Source organism: Camelus ferus, chromosome 10, assembly GCF_009834535.1.
Source record: "Camelus ferus isolate YT-003-E chromosome 10, BCGSAC_Cfer_1.0, whole genome shotgun sequence".
NCBI lineage: Eukaryota > Metazoa > Chordata > Mammalia > Artiodactyla > Camelidae > Camelus > Camelus ferus.
In genome coordinates, this window is record NC_045705.1 from 64,225,899 (window position 1) to 64,234,323 (window position 8,425).

The window sequence follows — 8,425 nt, forward strand, 5'->3', positions numbered from 1 at the left end:
AAAATAAATAAATAAAAGTACGTAATGCAAAAACAGATTCTTTACCATTGTGGTACTAAATTACTAAGTATAAAACACCTATGAATAATCATAGTAAGAAATGTGAAGAAAACCACAATATTTTAAAGGACTTTGAATATTTGTATAACTGTTGATAACTAGCATGTTTCTGGATAGAAAGTTTCAATAGTACTAAAAATAACAAGTCTTCCCCCAATTAATTGGTAGAATAATTGATGTAATAATTACATTGAAAAACCACATATTTTTTGAAGAATTTAAAAAATGGTTACAAATTATCTAGAATTTAATAATTCCTGGAGGTATAGCTCAATGGTAAAGAATTTGTTTATCATGCACGAGGTCCTGGGTTCAATTCCTGGTACCTCCATTGAAATACATAAGTAAACCTGACCCCAAGAAAAAAAAAAGTGATAATTTTAAAAACAATAATAATTAGAATTTAATAATAAACTAGATGATTCAAAGAAAGAGGATAATGTAGTGGGGGTAGCTGGCTAGTCTATGGAGTAGCATTTGCTGGACTTTATTATAGTTGCAATAGTCAAAGCAGTTGTAGCAGATGCATTTGCATATCAAAGGAAGTCCAGAAACAGACCATAGTTGTAACATTTTATAATTTTGGCAACATAAATGTGGGCAAAATAAAGAATTATGCAACAAATAGTGTAACTATATAAAAATAAATGACTAATAATGCAATTTCATATGCTAAACTAAAAATTTCTACTTTAATAAAAAGTTAAATGGAATCAATAAGCCATAATTTTCAATAGAAAACTTGGCTACAAAATCTTGGAATAAAAAATATTCGGAATAGTTAAGCAAATGCCAGAAATTTAAAGACAGGTGGGTTGAATAGTACTTATTTAAAGCCTATGTTGGGCACAAGGGATTTTTAGGGCAATGAAATTATTCTGTATGATACTATAGTGGTGGCTTCATGTCATTATGCATTTGTCAAAATCCATAGAATGTACAACATCAAGAGTGAACCCTAACGTAAACTACAGACTTTGGTTGATAACAAAGTACCCATGTTGGTTCATTGATTGTACCAAATATGCCACACTGATGAGGGATGTTGAGGGTAAGGGAGTATATATGTGTGGGTGGGGAGGGCTATGTGCGAACTCTCTTGTATTTTCTGCTCAATTCTGCTGTGAACCTGAAACTGCTCTAAAAAGTAAAGTCTATTAATAAAAAAAAATAATAAGTAAAGCCAATGTTGGGCAAAACTCTAACAGTGTATTGGATAAAACTAGAAAAATATTCACCAAAATAAAAAAAAATTAACTTTTAATGGACTTGTGAGTGATTGTTAGCTTTTTAATGATTGACTTTTGAGTGATTGTTACTTTCTTCTTTGTAAGTTTCTGTATTCAAAGTTTTAATCAAGGAATATGTAAAATTTCAAAATATTATAAGATGTCAAAATGAAAGAACAAATGACAAAATAAGCAAATTTCCAAGTGTACTTTTAATTCTCATAAATACCTACCAAAAAAGAAAAAAAGATAACAAATAATTCAATCGAAAAATGGGTAAAAGCCAGAATAAATCATTTTTAAGAGAAAAAAGCTACATGGCTAATAAATTTATGAAAAACTATACAAACCCACTGGAAATTAGAGACATACAAACTAAAGTGAAATATCAGCTTTTATTTTCATAAGATCAAAAACTAAAGTGTGCTTATTGTCAAGGCTAGTGAGAGCGCAGTTAAATGGAAACATACTAATCAGTGGTGAAATTATAAAATAATTCATACTAGATAGCTGCTAGAAATACAGTTTGGCATCATCAAGGGCTTTAAAATAAGATTCCATTAATTCAGCAACCATTTATTTAGCACATAGTAAATACCAAGCAGTGTGGTAACAATCTACGTAGACAGGTGAAATTTTAAAAAATAAGCATAAAACAGATGCAACAGTATACAACTGCAGATGTCGTCTCACAGTTTTATCTTCTACAGGTCACCATAACTTTAAGTTCCCTTTCCTCTAGCTCATAAGCCAGTTAGTTTGGGGAATTAGTTCTATAATCCTTCCCTTCCGGAATAATCTAGATCCCACCGGCATATGCAAAGATGCAATGTCACAGTGGTGGGATAAGAACAAGATAACTGATTATCAGTTATCTGTTAATATTGACCCTGTACACATTTGGTTGCTACCACCTTGCCATTCACCACATGAGGCACTGGAATCTGGGGCTTCCAGCCTGACTGAATGACTCTTTATGCAGCCACTCCGTGATGGGTCTGCTGCTTCCCCAGGGTGCTACTGGAGCCTTATCCCCCATAACACCCAGAACCTCCCTCATTTTCTACTTTTCCCAAATACTTAGCATCTTTCCTCTTCTCTCATTACCTCTTCCAGAGACCTTCTCATCCCTATGGACTTCAGATTTTTAAAACAAAATCAGTCCGGCTTACAAACTTCTTCTGCTTTTCACCTGTGAAGTGCCTTCCAAGAGAAACACGTCATGACAAACTATAAGAATGTGAGAAAGATGCAAGGGTAAAAATAAAGTGGGTTGATATAATCACAGCGCTCACTTTAGAAGCAAACCATAAATATGTTGAAAATGAAAGGACAGAAAAACATATTCCATGCAAATGGTAATCAAAGGGGGTCTGGGTTGATTATACCAGTATTAGACAAAATAGACTTGAAATCAAAAAGTTTATAAGAGACAAAACAGAACATTATATATTAACAAAAGTTTCAATGTTGTGTGAATATCTAACAGTTACAAACATTTATGCACCTAATAAGAGACCTTCATATATTTTGACTGAGAGATATCTAGAATGGATTGTGGAGGACAGAAATAATAAGTAACATTTGCAGTCCTGAGGCCAGTTACAATGGTGGGATGTGTGTGTAAATCGTTGCTCTCTCTTTTATAAGTTCTCCCTGAAGGAGCTGTTCCTTGGTGATATGAACTCATGTAAATCAAGTGGATCTATGTGGCACGAATGGTGGACTGTAGTGGAAGCTATGACAGCTATGATGCATCACATAGATCTTCTTTTCAGGACCAAAATACTAATTCCCCAATGCTGTGAGTTTTGGCAAGTGATAGCTTATAGCTTCCCTTAGAGTTGCCCTTGGTCAAAGGGAACTACAGCCCCCTAGGTTATACCCCTGTAGTGAGGGGCAGCCTGTATCCACTGACTAGTCAATGTGGAGTTACAAAGGATCACACTATGGCTTAATTTCGGGCATTTCTGAAGGGCATTCCATCTCCACATCTGCCCATGAAATGGCTTAGGGACTATCTGTTATGACTCAACATGTACCTCTTAACAATCATGCTTCTATCATACATTTATGGAATGTAGTTCTAAGAGTATGCTGCAACAAACCTCCTTGTGCACATTTGTGCCTCAGAACTTCTTTCCCAGGAAACTAACCCAAGACAAATACTAAAGCATTTGTGGATCTGCAGTGAAGCATCCAAGATAGCATGAATACCATACCTTCAGTTTGGGTGGGAGCCATATTAAGTCAGGCAACACTACAGTTTTCTCTATGGTATTATTGTTGTGGTGGAAAGATATTTAGTAAGCAGAATTCACTGGATTTGGAACTGACTGAACCTTGAGCAAGCATAAGGGAGAATCAAAGGGTATTGTAAAGGCCTTTGACTTGGGTAACTGGATGGAGAGGAGTACCATTTACAGAGATAAACAAGAGGAGCCAGTGATAGCAAGACAGGAATATCAGAAGGAGACAGTAGCAAGATACATTTTGTTTCTCTTGTAGTTTTTCTAGACATTGCTGATGTCTACTTTGCTGGCTTTATCTTATCAATGTTATACTTAAAGTTAGAGCTCCAAGAGCTCATCCTTAGCCCTCTTCTCTTCTCCCTTGACATAACCTTCTTTGGTGTTCCTGACACTGATAGGAATTTAACATGCACCTATACCTGCTATGCCTCCAGCCTAGCTCTTCTATTTAGTCTAAACATATATTTCAAATGCCAACTAGAAAGCTCTACCTAGATACCCCCAAGCAGATAATGGAAGGAAGGCATAAATCTACCCTTCTTGTACTCTGAATTTAGACGATGTCATTCAGATGCACAAGAAATAAACCTAGGAGTCAATTTGACTTCTTTCCTTTTCCTATTCCTAAATTCAGTGTTTAATGATTTGGCAGGTGACAAAGATGATAGATTAGAAAGACCCAAAACCTACCTCCTACCATGGACACACAAAAGTTACCACTTGCCAAACAACTATCTATAAGAAAAATCTGAAGACTAGCAGAAAAGATTTTCCAGAACTAGAGACATAAAGAAGGAACCACAATGATACAGGAGAAGGGGCATAGACATGATATTGTCAGAATCCAGACCCCCAGGTCAGTGACCCACAAATGGGAGGACTGTAACAATTGTAGAGATCCTCCTCAAAGAGTAAGAGGTCTGAGCCCCACATCAAGCTCTCCAGCCCAGAGATCCTGCACCAAGAAGACAAGACCCCAGAAGGCCTGGCTTGAAAACCAGTGGGGTTATATTCAGGAGAGCCAGAAGGCTGTAGAAAACAGACTCCACTCTTAAATGATGCATGCAAAATATCACAAGCTACAAATCCCAGCACAAAAATAGTGGTTTGAAAGGAGACTAGGTCAGACCCACTGGCTGATCTTGGAGAGCCTCTTGGGAGGCTGAAGGGACTAGGATTCCCCTGGGGATGGAGAAACTGGTAGCAGCCATTTGAGGGCATTTGTTCTACCTCAAAAACACTGAGAGCTGGTAAAATCAAAGGATTTTTGGAATCCTTCCTCTATCATATTGGCAATGCGGACCCAGCCCCACCTCCCAGTAGGCAGACACCAGCCTGAGCTGCCCTCCCCAAAAGCCATGCAGACAGCCATGCAGTGACCCAGCCCTACCCACCAGTGAGATGGCACCAGCTATTCTTTTCAAACCATCCCCAAAAATGTAAGAGAAAGGAATACTTCCAAACTCATGCTACAAGGCCAGCATCACCCTGATACCAAAACCAAACAAATACGAATACACCACAAAAAAAGGAAAATTACAGGCCAATATTTCTGATAAACATAGATATAAAAATCCTCAACAAAATAATAGCAAGCCAAATTAAACAATACATTAAAAAGTTCATACCCACGATCAAGTGTGATTTATCCCAAAGATGCAAGGATAGTTCAATATCTGTAAATCAATCAACATGATACACCATATTAACAAATTGAAGAATAGAAATTATACAATCATCTCAATAGATGCAGAAAAAGCTTTTGATAAAATTCAACACCTATTTATAATTTAAAAAATTTTTTCAACAAAGTGGATATAAAGGGAACATACCTCAAGTAATAAAGGCCATCTGTGACAAACTTATAGCCAACATCATACTCAATGGTGAAAGGCTGAAAGCATTTTCTCTAAGGTCAGGAGCAAGACAAGGATGCCCACTCTCATCACTCTTATTCAACATAGTATAAGTCTAGCTATAGCAATCAGAGAAGAAAAAAGAAATAAAAGGAATACAAATTGGAAAGAAAGAACTAAAACTGTCACTGTTTGCAGATGACATGATACTATATATAGAAAATCCGAAAAATGCTACCAAAAATTATTAGAATTAATAAATGAAATCTAGTAAAGTTGCAGGATACAAAATTAACATACAGAAATCTATCAACAAACTAATAACAAACTAATACAGGGATGTAATATACAGCATAAGGAATATGGATAATTATATTGTAATAGCTTTGTATGGGGATAGATAGTTACTAGATTTATTGTGGTGATCAGTTCATTATGTATGCAAATGTAAAATGACTATGTAGTACACCTGAAATCAACATAAGATTGTACGTCAACTATATTTCAGTTAAAAAACATCCAATGATTCACAAAATTCTGTTGATAAAAATGTATCACCATGTAGTATCACCATAAGAGATTTCTTAAAATCATCTCTTTATGTCATCTGCACTGACACAACTTCAATTAAGACCTTCTTCATATCTCACATGGGCAATTGCAATATCCTTCCAACTAAATCTCCTTGACTCCAGTCATATTCTGCTTTCTCTTTCCTTTTCTACTCACCTGTCATGTGATTTTTTTTTATAAAACATTGAGAATATGTCACTCCTCTTTTTAAAATCCTTTGCTGGCTCCTTAATACCTGTGGCAAAGCCAATTTATTCATCAACTGCAATAGGCACAGTGTCTGAGACATATAATACTTTTAAAAATATTTTTAAATAAAATTTTTTAAATTTTACTTTCATTTAAATTCGGGAGAAAGGGGAACATACTAAAAATGAATATTTGGTGATGAATATAAACCAGATAGTTATTCATCTTTATACCAAAGCAGTCACAAAAAAAATAATTTTGAACATTTTTTGGAGGATGGTGCACACAAAGGTGAAAATTCTTAGGGCCCACAAAAGCCGTAATACGGCCATTGAGAAGAGAGGAATAAAAAGAGAAGAACAAAAGTTCACTACACTTGGGACAGAATCAGCTGCTCTCAGCATGGTCTGGGGTATTCACACAAGCTGCTCCCTTCCTTACAGCCTTACCCCAGACACAGAATCCTCTTTTCAGATGCTCTTCCATGTTGGAATCCACATTCTTACATGTTGTAATGCACTAAGTAGAAGAACCTAGACACAGAAGACTGTGTACTGTATGATTCTACTTCTATGAGAATCTTAAAAAGCCAAAACTACAATGATAGAAGATAGATTAGTAGCTTCCAGGAGTTTGAGGAATGAGAGGAGGGGTAACAGAGTGCTGGAAATGTTCCCTATCTTGGTTATGGTCGTGGTTACATGACAGAATACATTTGTCAAGACTCATCAAATCATACACTTAAAATTGGTGAATTGCATTTATGTAAATTATAACCCAATAGAGCTGACTAAACAAAGGCGGGATGTTTGCCACACTTTTCCAGATCTCCAAACTTCAAATGCTGTTAGACCAGCAATGGCAACCAATAGGAGTAACCAACAATGAACAAAGAGGAACCATATTTCCCCTACCCCATCTCCCTGAGACCTGCGCTCTTTTGGGGCCCTTAAAATTTGGGTGGCAGGTGCTGTAATCATTTTAAAACCTGATTTTTCAGTGAGAGGCTAATCTGGATGCACAACACCAAAATCTCCTCCCTTCAATTATCTTGTAGTGGTTAAGAGACTGGTCAGTGGGCTCACGCAATGCCCTGAGTTTCATGTTGTGCTGGACCAATAATGTTGAGGTTTGGCTCTGTTTATCCCCTCTCTTTAAGGTATACAGAGCAGCTGGAAACCACTACTCCAACCCAGAGTCTCCCATTCCTCATTCTTTTTAACTTGGGTCTAGACAGCACCTTCTTTCTCACCAAAGACAGAACAGACAACCACAAACTGGTTCACCACTGTAGCGTCACAGGCTACAGGTTTCCCAATTGGGAGTAAGAAATGGGAGTCTCAGCTGACTTTTGACCCATCTTCACCTGAAAAACAATTCCTGACAATCAAACAGAGTTTATGTTTGTTAGGGTTCTTCAAACTGCAAGCAATAGAGTCCGCTAGATTATGCCGAAAAAAAAAAATGGGGGGGGGGTGCTGGTATGAAAGGATATTGGGCAGCTTAGAAAATCAAAAGAAGATCTGAAGGAAGAAGTCTCAGAAAGGCAGGACTGAGGGTACCTCTGGAGCCTGGGCAACAAGAATCTGAAACCTTTACTCTGAAGCCATTAAGACAACTCAGCCCAACGATTTCCCTTCCTTGCATCTCTTCAGCCGAATTTCAGATTCCAAGACAGAACTGTTTGCTCAGAATCATTCTCCAGCAGCCTCATACATACTTCGCATGCAGTCAAACCTAGCCATGAATGATTAATCCAAGGGCAGAGATACCCCACTTAAGATAGGTCAGTTTAGTCCAAATTTATTCATCTATGGCCAGATATAAACAGCTTTTCATAAGTAGTGAGTGAAGAGGCTCTTTCTTCTCTGAATCAGTGCCCTTCCCTTACTTCTTGCCATTCGAAAGACTAATGTATTTCTGGGTATGGAACAGCTTCATCTTTCATACACTTGAGTATCATACAATCTTCATCTTCATGTATTGCATTAATGCACCTTTGACGTGCTGCTCTTCATACACCAATGAATAAGCATTTGGAGCGACCGAGCAGTTATTATACTGCCCATCAGAATAACAGCTCCGTTTTGGCAGCAGCACCACCATCTCTGACTATATAGCAGAGTTTGTGCGCTTATACTTAACATATTTTACACTTTTATCTATATAAACAGAAACTACCTTCTGTCCTTATATGAAAATATCACATAAAACTCTGGATGGATTCCACTGAATTTGAAATTTATTTGGGGGATGGTCTGCCTTA